General features: G+C 41.1%; 1 pseudogene; it reads right to left on the bottom strand.

The window, feature by feature from the left end:
* Positions 1–360: 360 nt before the first annotated feature.
* Positions 361–9394, bottom strand: LOC114689110 (annotated as a pseudogene).
* Between the last annotated feature and the right edge of the window lie 7666 nt (positions 9395–17060).

The following is a 17060-nucleotide window of genomic DNA, read 5'->3' as shown; positions in this document are numbered from 1 at the left end:
CATTAGCAACACATGACTGGCCCTCCCTCCTTCCAACCGCGCCTGTTCGGCTCACCCAAGCGTGTTCTGTAACTTATATACATTATCAGGCCTAGGAAACCCCGTGCACTAATGTTGAGTTCTAAGCCGCTTACTACTCACAGGGTTGCTGCTGGTTCTTCCATATTAATTTAGGATAGTGCCCCTGGCTATACTGTCTCTCATTAGCGCCTGAGTGCGCAGCCACAAGATAGTTTGCTAAAGTGTTACTTCCATGAACTGCAAACTAACGTGTGCCCCAGAGAATGAAGTAGATTGCTTAGTCCTTTGTGAATTACAAAAATTGATGTGTTATATATCGATTGAAGAAACTCACACTCATCACGATAGCTTCTCGCGCATTGAACATCCGCGCACTAACAGAGATCTTTTCCTTGGCATTGTGCGATAGAGAGCTTCGTCTTGGTCACGCATCATATACCGTAAGTTCTCTGCCAATACAGACAGGGATCTTGGATTCTTGAGAGATAATGAAAAATTGCCACTGACAGTTCTCTCCTGACGTCTGTGTAGAGACTAATATCAGATGAAGTTTATCTAGGAGCACACGCTATGAGGGCTGCCAAAGCACACTCAACTTCCTGCTGAGGATTTTAGTTTATATTGTAATTAGTTTGAGAGTGTGTGCGTTAGGGAGTTGCACTCACTTTTCATACTCATCCTCTATTGACTATGAACCATATAGATTTACCTTCGATTGACCCTGTACTATATAATATTCACATCAGTGGATGCCAGTGGTCCTATACAGTATTGCCTTCCATAGAGTTTGTGCTCATAAGATCCTCTTTATATAGCACGTAGTGACTATTAGGTCTCACACTTGTGCCTCACATAGTGTATTGAGAAGTGGGGCTGAGCCGTCCGGTGAGTCTGTAACCGTCTCATACTATACTCCTGACATTTCATTTAGATCTTTATGCTGGTCGTACGCTGCTCCGCGTTTGGTCTCGAGCGAGAGAGAAGCACCCTCTCTCATGAGACCACATAGAGAGGTTCTTTCAGAATTCCTGCAACTCGATAAGCGAACACTGGATTTCATTGGAAATATTTCTCTCTTCGCATGACTCTCTCCTTCCAGTGGGCTGAGGCCTCCGAGGGTTCTCCTAGTTACCTCACATAAGTATACGAGAATGCGTGGAGAAGTTACCACTAAGGACTCGTCCCGGTGCTGCTGAGATTACTTCTCCATCACTCTCAACGTTCTCTGTTTATCTCCATTAAAACTGAAGGTCTACTGCTTCTTCTTCTTTTACATGGACTGTGATGGTGTGTGTGATCATGTGTGTGCAATAGTCAAGTTGCAAATAAACATCTCGGAAAGAATGTTGCCCTCAGAAGATAAGACAGCGTGATCTTGATGGTCATGCTTAGGGGGTGTAGGTGTAAAAAGCGAGAGGGGCCACAAGTTAAAATTAGACTTAAGATTATTAATTGTATAGGAAGGCGTTGTATAGCGATTCTTGTGTATTTCTTTCTCGTTTTGACTCACCTCTTATATCCACGATGGACACATATACCCAGCTACTCGTGAATTATTCACTATGCTTCCTTTATCGTTTAACTCATATCCTGACCCGAGATGATAGAATAGCCACCCTCCCCACGTGGTGACAGAACGTAAGAAATAGAAAAAAGCAAAGTTTTTATAAAATAGTCATGACATAACCTTCGTTAATATTAATGTCATGAAATCACATTTACATAAAACCACATGTATAAGAAAGCAACAGAGCATCCCATATCCTTATAACACCAAGCAACTTTCCTTTTCTTTCTTGTAAGCTGTACATCTCTTACACCTGCCTTTTCTCAGTGTTTTATACAAATAAAATCCATTTTCTGTGGACACTTAGGGACAGCGGAGAGGAAGCTGAAGGGCACATGCTGGACAACAAGGAAGCAAGGGAAAGCAACTAGTTGGGGTGTGCAGACATGCCAGTTCTGGACAGTTTGATTCTTGTTTTCAAAAGGACAGCTTAACATGTCCGGGTGCATCACACCTACGGGTTTGTTTTTGAGACAGCACGCTTTAAAGGACGCTTTACCACCTTGCATTCTACAACACCATTTCTCCACTTAGCAACGTGTTGATTCTCAGCGTCAGAAAAGTAAAGCTGGAGATGAGTAAATGAAGTGTTTCAAAACCCAGGCTTCTTGCAATTACTGGGGGGGGGGTGGCGGGGGGGGGTGGCAAGTCACCTCCTTGATGGATGGGTACTCACTTTACTGTCTGGGAAATGCTCGACAGCATCTTCATCCAAGCAGATCAGGTCCCCGCCACCACTTTGGTTCCATAGGCTTCAAGTCTGTATGATGCCGCCTCGTTCCAAATCCTGCTGCTGTACGCGTGGGCGTAGAATATGCGCATGGAGTGAGGGAAAGAGAGCCAGGCCTGGACACAGCCTTCCTCTGTCATGCCAAAGCGATGCAAGGCCTCCAGCAGAGCCCGCTCTCGAACTCGGAACTCAGGCATCAGTGAAAGCGTGCCTTTAGCGTCCTCTGAAATGGAGAAACAGATCAGCTGGTAGGCATCTCCACTGCAAAGTTACCTGAGGGATGCCTTCGGCAAGCAGTCTAAATGAGAGGCAATCATTTTGTGGAGACGCTGAACAGTACTGCTGGTTAAACCCAATTATACTTAAATTATATAAAAGCTTGTGCTGTTTTTCTAAACTTTTATTTTCTTTGAAAATTAAGAAAGAGCAAGTGAGCCTAACATTAGGGATGGCTGGCCAGAACCCTTCCCTTAGAACAGAAATAATCTAATTCAGAAGACTGCCCAACAAAAAAGAACCCGTCACCAGGGATTAAATAAGCTTGTAAACTGGAGGGGTCTAGGGGTTTCTGAAGAACTGTTATAGACCTACAATAGAATGTATGGGTAAATTGTGGCAATCATGTCCTAGCTAGTGGGGTTTTTGCTGAGCTCCAAAGATGCTTATTCATGGAGGGCCTTGTAACTGGCATTTAATAAAGGTACTGGATGCATCTTAGGTGCACTAAAGCTTCGGAATCACTGACATGGGGCTCATCCCCTCAGACTCTACAGAGAAACAAATCACACACGAACAGCGAAGCCATCGCTGACCTGCCGCCACACTCAGAATCGCGTTTCTTTAGTGAGCCTGTGAACAATGCTATGTATGCAGATCAAAGTCAGGTTTCAAAGAGGAGGCGGGATATAGGACAGCCCCCGGAAAAAATTCCTAAAGGACTTGCTATCACAGATGGACTTCACCCAGCCAGAGGCTCCACTGGTTGCCGTGGACCTGCTACCATCAGCTGTAGTGTGGAGGGGAAACTCCTTGTCCTATGGGTCAGACTTCAGCAAAGGAAAACCAAGGAAGCACTTCCCGCCTCTCTTTCCACCCAAAGCACAGTTAGGATGGACAAAAGTCCAAGCAAGCTGGGCAGACTGAGTGCCCGTGTCAGTCAGTCATGTGATTCAAAACGCAAACTATTTACCCATTTGTTCCTCCAATCTAACAGCCTCCCAGCTCGGCTACTTCTGCTATTTCTCAGTGTGTGCGTTTCAAGGACAGGCCCATGCAGGGTATCGTTATCTGTGTCTGTATTACTACAGATCAGTAGAGAAACTTACATACCAGTCTGAAGAAAGTAGCTCTTCGCCTTGTTTACAGGATCATCCCCGTCTTCTGGTGTAAGAAATAACTTTATGGCCTTCACCTTGAAAAATTAACCAAGTGAACAGGCTTTAAAAAATGGCAAATCGCTTTTGAAAAAAGATGCAAATTCTTGGGCATCCCGGAAAGGCGGAAAGTATTGCTGCAATTTCTTCCTTAAGCTTCCAGCACTTACTCCGTTTTCACTCGTAGAGACAATCCTTCCATACAGACTAAAAGCAACTACAAAACCATATACTGGAAAAGCCCCCTCCTCGGGCATTTCATTTCTATCAGTCTTTATTCAGCCGAGACATAAGCAGAAGGGTAAAGAGACAACTTAAATGCTCAGACTTGGTCAACACATGATAAATATAAAAAGTGAAGGAATCAGGAATACCAAGCATTAGTTTCACTTACATTAGCAAGTTCTTTGAAATCTTGGTTCTTAAAAATTAAGTTAGGGCTGGCACAATGACTCAGTTAAATAGAGGTGCTTGGCACCAAGCCTGATGACCTGAGTTCAGTCCCCAGGACCCACATGGTGGAAGGAGGGAACTGACTTTGGCAAGTTGTCCTCTGACCGCCACACTGGCAAAATACAATAAAGTGTCAACTTCAATATTTTACTTAATATTTTAATAGTTTATTACACACACACACACACACACACACACATATATATGATGTTTCTTTTTTATTTAAAAAAGGTGTCTACTTAATTCCTGTTTTTATCACTGGGATTTACTGGAGTATGTAGCTCATTGTATGAAAGCAACTTAAAATAATTCATTCATCCCAATTTCCATTCTATCTTCTACAGTATTTATCAAAACAAATATTCATAAAAAGCTAATACATCTGTGGTGGTTGATTTTCTGTCAATTTGACACAGGCCAAGGTCATCTGGGAAGAGGGGTCTTGGCTAAGAAAATGTCCCCATCAGACTGCCTCGTAGATCTCCAATGATATCAAACATGCATGACATGTGTGTCAGAGTATACGCACATGCACACACATGCAGTTATATGCCACAGTTTGGTATGTAATGAGCGTGTGTGTAATAAGTACAAATGGCTAGAGTTAAGATTATATTTTTGATAATCCCAGCACTCATGAGGCAGAGCCAAGCAGATTTCTGTGAGTTCTGTGAGCCAGGCTGGTCTACAGAGCAAGTCTAGGATAGGTACCAAAACTACATATCAAAACCCTGTCTCAAAAAAACAAAAACAAAACAAAACAAAAAAAAAAGATTATATTTTTGAAAATTCATACCATTTCATTCTTCAGTAAAGCCAATCCAATTTGGTCTGTTTGAATCTTCCTTCCTTTCCCAAAATCTGTGGTCCGTAGTAATTCACAAAACCTTCATTCTATGAATATAACAGAATATAATAGATTAGAGCCGGGCGATGGTGGCACATGCCTTTAATCCCAGCACTTGAGAGGCAGAAGCAGGCAGATCTCTGTGAGTTCGAGGCCAGCCTGGGCTACCAAGTGAGTTGCAGAAAAGGCGCAAAGCTACACAGAGAAACCCTGTCTCAAAAAATAAATAAATAAATAAAAATAAAAATAAATTAAAAAAAGAAATATAATAGATTAGAACTTCATATATATAGTACATCAAGTACAACCAAACATTTCGCTTCATATTTAATTAAGAAATTCAGTAATCACCAATAATACAGAGGGGCCAATGGTCTGAGAAATGCTAAACAGTTACACACCAGAAGGAGAATGAGGCAGATAGATATAAATCAGCCTGTAAACCCTCAGGGGGGCAGTGTGTGAAGAAAACCACACTAACCAAAACTTTACCACAAAAGGCCAATGAAGACCAAACCTTTGAAATAGTGTTCACAACAGTGAGGGGTCCTTGGTGCACATGACCCAAAGTGCTAAGCCAAGAGAGGTGTACTCATAAGCTGCCTATTAAACCTGCGGCTCAGCCCCTCTCAAGTGCTTTGGTTTGGGATTCTTCTGATGTTGGAGGAGAGCAGAACAAGGGGCAGACTTCTTTTTCCATCCAACAAGCTCTGCTCCTTGATGTTATTCATTTATCTTTTCGTTCACCCCGATTTCTCTCTGTCATTTCCCCAGGAGGGATGGAGTCGCCTCTAGATGTCATGCTTCAAAACTGTCATATTACTCAGAAGAAATATGTGATTATAATCGGTCTGTGTGAAACAGACAGAGAACGCACATGCATGGCCAAGAGGTCCAGGGGAAGTTCTTGAAAATTAAGAGTCCTCCACAGTTTCAACCAATAATCACAACTGAGCACCAACTCAAGGCTTGTCAATAAAGGATGTTAAAGCAATTTTCTATCAGTAGAGCACAAAAATCAACTGCAGATAAAGTGAGTACTCCCTATATCGAATCTCAGATTTTTAAAAGTTGTTTCAAATTGGTAATAAAAGTGTTGGAAAGTTTAGGGTAACTGGAATAATTATCCCTCCGAATTATTAAATATAACCAAAAATTTATAACCAGAGCTTTAACTCTCTAAAGAAAACTTCAAGGAATCCTTATTGTCAAGCTACTCAACTTCATTTCTCAAAAACAGACTTTTAAAGTCTATTGGCTGGCAAAATGGTATGGCAGGCAAGGAACTCCCCATGCAGGCCTGACGACCTGATTTGGGTCCCTGGAAGCCACAGTAGAAGGGGAAACTGCCTCCTAAAAGCTGCCCTTTGTGTGCATGCACAGACACACACACACAGACACACATGCATTCACACATATATACATGTACACATACACACACACACACAAACTACTAAATAAATAAAAATTTAAAAGAGAACACTGTCTAAAGCTAAGACCATTTCTAATGGGAACTTCTCAACAGGCAGTGTATTTTCATAAACACCAAAGCAGACCTGGTCATAAATTCATTCACAGAAATCCCTTCCATTTTTTAAGACATTATTTTAGTAAGTTTTCAGAAGGAAAAAAAGTAGAATTTTTAGGTAGGTCAGTTATAAAAAACAGATCGCAAACAAAGAGTATACACTCTGAGAAGTATTACATACAGGTCACAGTGCTGAATTTAAAGATCTTTCGTGCTCTCTTGCCTATGTATTGTCACCTATGTCTCCTTCGACACACGGGCAGCTAACTGACCACAATAGGAACCATAGGCCCAGAAAGCCAAGGACAGTTACTATGGAGCCCTACGGAGAAATAACACTGAAAGTTAGGGTTATGTGTGCACCTTCAAATGCCGAACAGGTGTGACTTAAAACTCAGCAAATGCTGGCTGCTGGCTGCGCAGGTTAGGGATGTATGTCCTACTCAGTCTGTACAAACATACCTAATGACAATTAAAGAAACACAGGCCATGAATTTGAGAGAGAGCAAGTAGGGGCTGGTAAAAACCAGAGGGCTGGAGGGAGGAAAGGGAAGGAGGAAAACAATGTGATTATGCTTTATTTTAAAGAATAAAAAAAAATTAAGTAAAAAAAATAAAAAGTTTATGATTTATAATTCATACACATTAAAGAAAACCCAACATTAGGTTAGAATGGAAAAGGACCTGTACAAGTCTAAAAAGTGAGGTAACTATGTACCCGAGATTTCTGGAGAAAATTACTGAACAAAGCGGCCACGCCACAGCGTGAACCCGTCGAAACTACCACGTGCTCCCGAGGAAGACGCTAGAGAAAGCCTGTTTCAGAGAGACTCTTCTGGGGATGGGCACACATGGTTACTGCAGGCTTTCTCTGGGACCACCACCCAGCCCCCAATCAAGACATGGAGACTTATTATTAGGAATGCTCGACCTTAGCTTTTTGTCCACTAGCTCTTATAACTTTTTTTAAAATTTAATTTTATTTTATTTTACAGTACCATTCAGTTCTACATAACAGCCACAGATTCCCTTGTTCTCCCCCTCCTGCCCCCCTCCCCTGCCCTCCAGCCCACCCCCCATTCCCACCTCCTCCAGGGCAAAAGCCTCCCTGAGGAGACTGGGATCGACCTGATAGACTCAGTCCAGGCAGTCCAGTCCCCCTCCTCCCAGATTGAGCCAAGCGTCCCTGCATAAGTCCCAGGTTTCAAACAGCCAACTCATGCAGCGAGCCCAGGACCTGGCACCACTGCCTAGATGCCTCCCAAACAGATCAAGCCAATCAACTCTCACCTATTCAGAGAGCCTGATCCAGTTGGGGCCCCTCAGCCATTGGTTCATAGTTTATGTGTTTCCATTCGTTTGCTATTTGTCCCTGGCTTATCCAACCTTGGTTTCAAAAGTGTACAATGGAAAAATGAAAGCATCTTCATCTATGTTTTGCCTCAGGGTTTTACCCTTCTTTTCATTCTGTATGTCCTACTTTCCCTGCTTCCTCGTGTCTGACTGGCTGGAGGCTGCCTGCTCTGGCTGACCCCGGACATCTTCCACTCTTTCTCCCTTGTTCTCTCTCTCTCTCTCTTCTCCCGCCTATTCCCCCTCCTATTTACTCTCTTGCCACCAGCCGCCTGTCCCTCTTCTGTCTAGCTGTTGGCCATTCGGCTTTTATTAAACTACTCAGGTGCCTTAGGTGCATAGGTTAAACAAATGCACAAGTGAGTGAAAAAAATGTGACACATCTTTACATAGTTAAACAAATGCAGGATAAACAAACAACATAGTTAACACATCATTTGACATAGTTAAACAAATGCAGGATAAACAAATATTAACACATCTTTACATAGTTAAACAAATGCAGGATAAACAAATGTTAACACATCTTTACATAGTTAAACAAATGCAGGATAAACAAATGTTAACACATCTTTACATAGTTAAACAAATGCAGATAACAAATGTTACACATCTTTACATAGTTAAACAATGCAGGATAAACACAAATGGACATAGTTAACAAATGCAGGATAAACAAATGGACACAACATAGTTAAACAAATGCAGGATAAACAAATGTGACACATCTTACATAGTTAAAGCAATAGTCCCTGACACACTCTTTTGTTTTTTGTTTTAATATAAAAGATATCAAGAAAAAAAAATAAGCCAACACTTAATATCATTTTAGAAATTAATATGCACACATGTTACAAAAAAATAATCTTTTTTTTAATCTGAGAGGATTATAGAAATTTTCCTATGATACAATTTCAAAATTGTGTTTTCTTACCTTAACATTTTCTATTGCCTCCACAATCCTCTCAGTCAGGCTTGCAGAGTCATTTATTTGATTGTTTAGATTTCTGATGACAATTTCAAAGTGATTTCCTTTGAGCTGACCAAGTCTGAGAGGATCACCTACAGACCGAATATTAAATACATTCATTCTCTTCTTCTTAACTTCTTTTTCAATATTTTTCAACCTATAAGTGACAAGTCATATAATCAGTTAAATCTAAGTCTAAAAATAAAATTATTGTATTTAACACAAGCTTTAAAAACGATAGTTACCAGGCAACGCCTATCAAAATGTAAGTACCACGGGAGGCTGGAGGATGGCTCAGCTGTTAAGAATACTGGCTGCTCTGTTCAGAGGACATCTGCACCAGACCTTCATCTTGATTCCCAGCACCCCCCACACTCATGGCACGCTCACAACCCACCTGTGAACTCGCAGTTCCAGGTGGGAATCCAACACCCTCCTCTTCTGTCCTCTACAGGCACATATCTCCGCACACATGTCAGGCAGCAGTTCAGCACTATGTCCTCTATTTCCCCACACTGCAAAAAACAACAGACGCCGATCAAGCGTGGACATGCTCCCTGAGTTAGGTCAGTATGTCTCAAGAGCTCCAGAGTACAGAACTACGTCAAAAGTCGTGGTTACACAATGTGAAATTACTACACAGTGTTACTGTAAGTCAACACAACCCAACAATACACCTAAAATAACAACCAACTCGATAATTAGTTAAGCTACTGATAAGTGACTAGATAAAAGTCACACTAGACTTATCCCCGCTAGTGAATTGTGAATTCATTTACATCAGTATCAACGCTATTGTATTAGCCCTCTAGTTATAGACTGGTGATAAAGAGCGAAGATCAGGCGTTCAACATTTAGGAAAAAAAGTAAGACTAAGACTAGAGAAAAAGAATGTATCTCTCTCTACAGAACGTAAGGATAACAGTGTAAGGCGACTTGCCGATTTTTTACTTCATGAGGCTTTATACAAGTATTTTTCAAGATGATGTTGATATGATACGTTACATATGTCGTGTTTACTTATAAGTGACTAGAACTGATACTGATAACTGCCATGCCACCAATACCCTTGGCATGCCCTTTTCGAATATGACCGACGTTGCTCGGCCTAATACTGCTTAGGAGTCCCTACTACTGATGGGCACCTGGCCCATCACTCCTCTCCCTATCCTAATCTTTGTTCCTTTCTTCTTTCTGTCTCTTTTGCGAGCCCACAACTTTCTCTCACTGAATAAGAAAGACAAGACCTTTTGCGCCACCCATGCTTCATGTACCTAGACGCTCGTTCCGCTGACGCAGTCCCCATGTACGCGCCCGAGTCGTCCCCTACAATTGACTCCCTCACAATGTGCGTCCTGTCACACTATTTAGCAAAATACCTACATCGACTATGTCCTACGGATCGTGGTAGCTATGAGGATATTATATCCGATAATATACTCCAGATAGCGGCTCTACAACCATACAGACATCCTTCCCTATTCTTATTTGCGCATCACACTGCACTTCGTCTGTCCCTCTCTGTTTTCCGTGAAGTTTCCAACTTACAGTCCTATACAGCATCTTTACCACAGGAGTAACTTGATATTTAATCTCATCACCCTACATGCCTGAATGCTAATAACTGGCGTCCTTCTCTTTACCTAAGCGACAGAGACTATATGTCTCAACCTGCTACTCTTGCCTATTTTGTTAGTTGACTAAAATTAGCTCTAAGGATGGAACTTTAACAAGGTGTATTCCCTTGTTTCATGTCGTTATAATTACCGAGATTGCTTCACACATTAAAATACAGTCCCTTAAAATAATCGCGCCTATAGGCAATAAATAAACTGTGCCTTATACCCAATTCGCAACCAAATTTGTTATGTGTAGTAACTAACGGAATAGATACTAGAGATGTACTGAGCAGTTACAAGTAGGAGGTATAATCCTCACGTCTCCTTGAACACATCATCTTTGGAAGACATCAACTTTTATAGTAAATTGTTTAATTGAAAGCTAATACAGAAGTTCCCAATCACCTGCAGATCTTACAAAACTTATACTAATTGTAGGATCACTAATTAACCAATCATTTCTAAGGTATTGTATTCGTTTACTAATCGGTAGAAGAACATACTGCGCACTAATGTATGCCCTTTTTACACACAACACGACCGAGAAGTTGGCCTCACCCTGGGACCCTGGATCTCCTACTGACGTGTCGATCATTTATACAAAACAATCCCTCTCCTTCGAACATACTCGGGCTAAGGCAAACTAGAAACCTCTTCAATTCTTATCTAATATATTTAAATTATACTCACTGCTCACATGTGACCATTCACAGCCAATTGGATGTCCCTGATTTTTCATTTCTAAACATCTGTGAATTAATGTGCACTTCTCGAGTCTAAGATAACAAGGAAGTTATCATTTAACTATAGGTACAAATAGTTATTATTTCAATCGTCGTCAGACGATCTTTTCATAGATGCCAATTACTGTAATTACGACCTCCTCCATCTTTTCCATACTTTATTCCCTAAAGCTGAACTAATACTACTTAATACCACGCTTTTAAAAATATTTGGCTTCATGAAATAACACAGCAATGCCAGCTGACCCCAATGTCTTTTAGAGAATTTTTAGTGCTGTGCCTCTAACTATTCTTATTTAAGTATATGCTCCCCTGTTATTTGTATAACATAACGCTTATTGCATATAATAGACACTCTGCCCCTTTTTATAAATAAATAATTATATGAAGGAAGAAGATTTATATTAGATTGCATTATAATGTCTTACTAGTTTACACTATTTTTAACCTTTGATCGCAAATGCACTAGAGTATCTATTTCTATTATTTCGAATATTGTCGATGACTAATGATATCCGTGATTTTAATACAATTGTGACACTATTCATAAATACTTGTCAGTTTGCCAATCCCCAGCTAAATTTCCCCTATTTTCTGCCTAAAGTAATTTTCTATATCTACCCTTCCTTCCACTCCCATGAATAAGATATATCCCCAAAAATTGCTATTAGCATAATTGCCGTTGGTACATGCGATTATTTCATAGTCTATAGCTGAGTAGACCCAAAACTATTAAAGGACATGGAATTACTTCTTTCTTGTGCAGACCTTCATACTTCCCTTCCCAGCAGCAAGCAGTTATGAACTGTCCCGAAAACAATGATCAAATTCAAGTACGATTGCCTGTTTATATAGCGAAGCTCGGTGCAAAACGTACCTAGTATATCCCAGTAACACACCCAGTCGCTCAGCCGAGACCGTGTCAATGTGGAAAACTGGAAATGAAAGATAACTCGATACCCTAAGGTATGAACGGATGAAACTCCCTTCCCCGCTATCGATTCACCGAGACGCCTCAAAATAGCGCTCTCATTCCTGACTAGTACAACCGGGGACAACAATACTACAGCATTAACATAGCGAAAGATCATTTTCAACTATTCTGAATTATTTTTTTATCATTATTGTGTAATATAGTATATTTTCTTTTTCGTATTTATTATACTGTAAACTGGTAGTCTCTTTGTAAAACAGTTAATACATGGATAGTAGAGGGACTAAAAACTTTCAGTTTTCTTTCGATTTAGTATTCTCTCTAGCCTTTAAAGTTATAAGCCGCGCGTTAACTTTAGTGATATCTTTTTTATAATTACTAATCGTAGGAAAGCTTTCTTGTATCCTACGTAGTGAGCTGAAACGTAGCATATCCATGCTTCTGGATTAACACATGTATGAACCTCTCTTTAAATCAATAATACGCATTCGGTGAACTCATGCACCTGATACATCAGCCAGGATATGACTATATAGTCATTTTCTTGTACCATGAGATTCATTTTAATACGTTCCCCCTTGTATCAAGGAAACTAATCTTATACTAACTTCAGCTCTCTTATTAAAACACCACAAGCAATTGAATGGCTCAAAGCAAAACTCACATTGAGCACTATCATCTTCTCCCCTACTTTTTCTCGCTCTTTTTGAATAGAACATTGTACCTTCAATTGAGGTAACTAGCTGAAATCTCATTTACATAATAGGAAAACTTAATTCACCGTAAATGATATTATACTACAAAACAGAACACACGAAGACTCCCACTGCAATTTTCCTCATATCCCAATAAAATCCATCTCCAATCATTCTCAACAAAATTACACCCAACAAAGTCCCATATCGATATATAGGATAGAAACAATCCGCCTATAAGTTGATAAGAGGCAATAATGCTTGCTAATGGCACTGCTGCTATGATAATCCTCCCCTATCCCCAATAGACCCAGAACACTTCACCATGATACATCATGATGCCATGATAATGGAGCTCTTCATCGAGTTGCCTATGTACAGAGTATAAGGTTATGCGCTTATTACTGACCCAAGGCTATGTGAGTCTAGACTCTGAGACTGATACGAGCTATGACCACATGGCTACGCTGAACAGCCCTCTGAATGTGATGGAATGAAGGTATTATTAAACGAGTATTGCCGGATGCTTAATCTGATGTTAGTTTTGCTCCTCTGTCAGTTGGTATGAATTTTTTAAATTGTGGTAAACCATACTATATTCTGAAAGTACAATGAACTGCAGAGCAACACCTTCCACCAGCACACACACACCTACACACACCACACACACAACACATTCTTCAAAATCGGGACATGAGTACTTGCCACCTGCTCAGCCTTAGGCATCCCCAGAGTGGTCCTCTCCTTCGTATGATGAGCGACTCGTCCTGACGTCCGCAGCTGTTCTTCGCGAAGAAGCCCCAAGGTACCTGCCAGCCATGTTTGACTCCCCCAAGCGGCTTTTAACTATCCTTTATGAGTATGGGATATGTATTACCAAAAAAGTAGCTCGAGGGAAGCTGAGAAAGATTCGACGCGCCCGAAGGGAACCGATGGCCAAGACCTAAAGTGAGGATTATGAGGACCACTCGTGGTGATATGTATCCTGTAAAAAACCAAAAAAACAGAACCAACCTATTATTTACATACAACAACAGTCGCTACTCGAATTTGTACATTACGTAATCCGAGATAAAGGCCTGAGCATCCTGAGAGAAGCAGACTAGTCATATTTCCACCCATTGGATAGAACCACAGTAATGACAAGCCGCCCAAGTCTCATCACAGCCTACAGACTACACCCAGCATTCCCTTCCCTTCACAGGATAACCCATCTATCCACACCTCTACCGCCCAAAATCTGTGATCGTATAGCTCTATAACATGGTTAGTGTAGACTTACTTCTTAAAACCCAGAAAAATTGTGAAGACCTCGAAACCAACTCAAATAGCAAATAACAAATTGCCTCAACAATTCCGGAAATATACATTTGTGACTGCTAGCTTTACGACATGCTCTTCAATGATCCCCAAATACTTAGATAATTTTCACACATTAAGCAGCATTTGCAACCCGCTTCCATCTTTACTCCCAAAAAACAGTCGCCCCTTATTCTTTTACCCAACAGCTCTATGACACAGGTTACTTCTCAGTAATTATCTCCATCCACCATTCCATCACTTATCATTTTCAGAAATTTATACACCCACATGTTAAACCCCAAGACCCAGAGATTGACCCAGAATTACCTGTATAGACATGTTTGTTCATATCCCTCACACTTCTAAGCGACCCGGTGCATGTCTTCTCATCATGCGACTTGATCTAAAAATAATAATGTGTCCAGAGACTTTTTACCCGCGCCCCATCCTCTGTGCTAATCTTGAGTTTCTGTATGGCTGTTGTTGAGAATTCCCATGTAATAAGCACTGATGTTCTCGTCGCCTCGGAGTTCCATAATGAGACTATAATTCTATTCCACCCGCTTTCAGAACTTCTTGTTGAGAGTGAATAGTGGGAGGATCTGGTTCCCAGGAGTTTTTCTCACGGACTAGTGCCGACTTTTTACCTTAATTCCCTTGTTTGTTTATGATAATCTTAGTTTTATTATATAGGTACAATAAAACTAGGGAAACCTCCTCTATTCTTTAGGATTCCAAAATATTGTGAAAATAGCCCAAACACTACACCTTCTTCTTCAGACACACAGCAAAGGGACCAGCGACGACCCCTCTTATATACTCCAAGGCTCTCGTTGGTTCTCGATTTTACAAAAGACTTGCACTGTTTATTCCCTAACCGATTATAAGAAAACGCATTAAGTGCCTTTTATGCAAGAACGCAGCTTACAGTGTTTTTATATTATGAGCTTGCACTGTACACTCCTAGAAAGGATGCCTCTCTTGATAGGTTATGTTGCATGATTTACCCCTAGAAAATTCAATGTTGTGAAGTGAACCTAGTGAAGAATTCCTCGGGATTGGTCGTGGATAATCTCCGGTATTGCCTTGAACTCCCCACATCCCTCTTTCAGATGTCTGCACCACTGCCCGCCGTGAGACGAGACCCACTGCTCCAGCAATGTACGTAATTTGCCTCACCATAAAGTGACTCAGTATAGTCAGATCTATCCCTCCTTCTCACACTTTAGATAGTCACCACCAACTTGACACCGGGGTGCTTTCCGTTGTCCAAGAGGCCAGCTCGTTCCCGACGTGCAGAGCTCTGGTCACCGTGTCCCAGTGCGCGAGCTGCCCAGCATGTCTCGTTGCACCAGGAAGTATAGGCGTCTTCTTGTCATGGAGTTACCTTCACGCGGGAACTCCGCGCGCTAGACAGTACATCCTGGTAACCCTTTATCTCTTAGCTTTTGACCAGATACTGCATTACAATCTGTCAGATTCGATAATATTTCCATAACAACTCTTTCAATCAATGCGACTTACCTATCTAATTGCCCCCTGATTCAGATCTAGCCCCGAATGGCGTCGACAGTGACGATGAGAGTCACTTCTGAGGAGTGTTTATCAGTGTGCGGGAACTCGAACAAAATCCAGGAGCAATTATACGAAAACACAGCCACATAGATTGATCTCTGATACCACCATACACGTGGTACATTACACTCCCTCTCGCGATTATTAATACAATTCTGTATGACCTCACTACAAAATGCATTAAAAACTTGTTCTACTGTGCTCTCTTATCCAAAACGAATTTATACAGACCCAATGATGAAGTTTTGTTGATTGGTGCCTCAAGGAAGAACCCATCCGCTGAAGTCGCTGGCCCATATCACGTCAGTCATTCATAGGTCCCCCTCAAAAAAAACCCCATCTTAATAGTCTATAGACGTGGTTAAGATGTAGTTTTTACATGAGATGTCTATGAATCATCAATGAATACTCAGGAAACACCTGGCAGAGGAAGATATCGTTAGCGGTCATCGTGAGGACTTTCAATGACCTCTCCTGGAGCATGAACAGAACATTTACCGAAAGTCCCTACTATGCTTTTTGCTGAATATGGCGAATAACATATAGAAGTGCTAGTCCAATTATGATTGCGACTTTCCCACGATGTTTCTTGATTGTGTCTATGCCTGTTTCTAGAATCTTATCCAGAGATTACTAGATCCGAGATCGACTGCTGAAGCTGCCCGCCACCCACCATGGACAAGTCACAAGAATTTAACTGAGACATCTAGATCAAAACTTGTTCTTGACTACCACGAGGACTCCAGATTCAGTTCTCCGTAGACCCATACACAATGTGCACCTCCCACACATCTGTACCGTTTCCCCAAAGTTGGTACGGAACCTGTTGCCCTCCTTTTTTTCTACCTAACTCGATTTAGTACCCTTTCTGTCAAACCTTCTCTCATCACCGTTCTGCTGTCTAAGTTGCAACTGTTGGACTATACCCCAACAACAAAAAGACACAGAGATATATCAAACCAATAAGAACCTGTTAAAAAAATGTATGAATTAAAAAAACAAATGGCAGTCAATATATCAAGAGCTACATCTGATAATGGGTGCTTTAGCCCCACACCGAAGGAGTTGCTAGAGAGTGGTTTACGCCACTTTTATAACAGATGATCTGTCTATCGCCAGACTCATTCCCAGATCCCATGGCAGTCTAATTCCGAGCCACTTGTGACAATCATACTCTTTACGGTGTGTTATATGTGTCATACAACTGGAATATTTTTTAAAGATCGGTCGAAAGAATAAGACAGGAGAAGGCCTCCAAGTGGCCTCTAACTACAATAGTACGAAACCCATCTCCAATAAACATAGTGAATGTAGGCAAGTGTATATAGCTGTCTAAAACCCCAGATACAT

The sequence above is a fragment of the Peromyscus leucopus genome, unplaced genomic scaffold, assembly GCF_004664715.2.
Source record: "Peromyscus leucopus breed LL Stock unplaced genomic scaffold, UCI_PerLeu_2.1 scaffold_1510, whole genome shotgun sequence".
NCBI classification, from domain to species: domain Eukaryota; kingdom Metazoa; phylum Chordata; class Mammalia; order Rodentia; family Cricetidae; genus Peromyscus; species Peromyscus leucopus.
The sequence above is the reverse complement of the archived record's forward strand: the minus strand, read 5'-3'. Positions and strand labels throughout refer to the sequence as shown.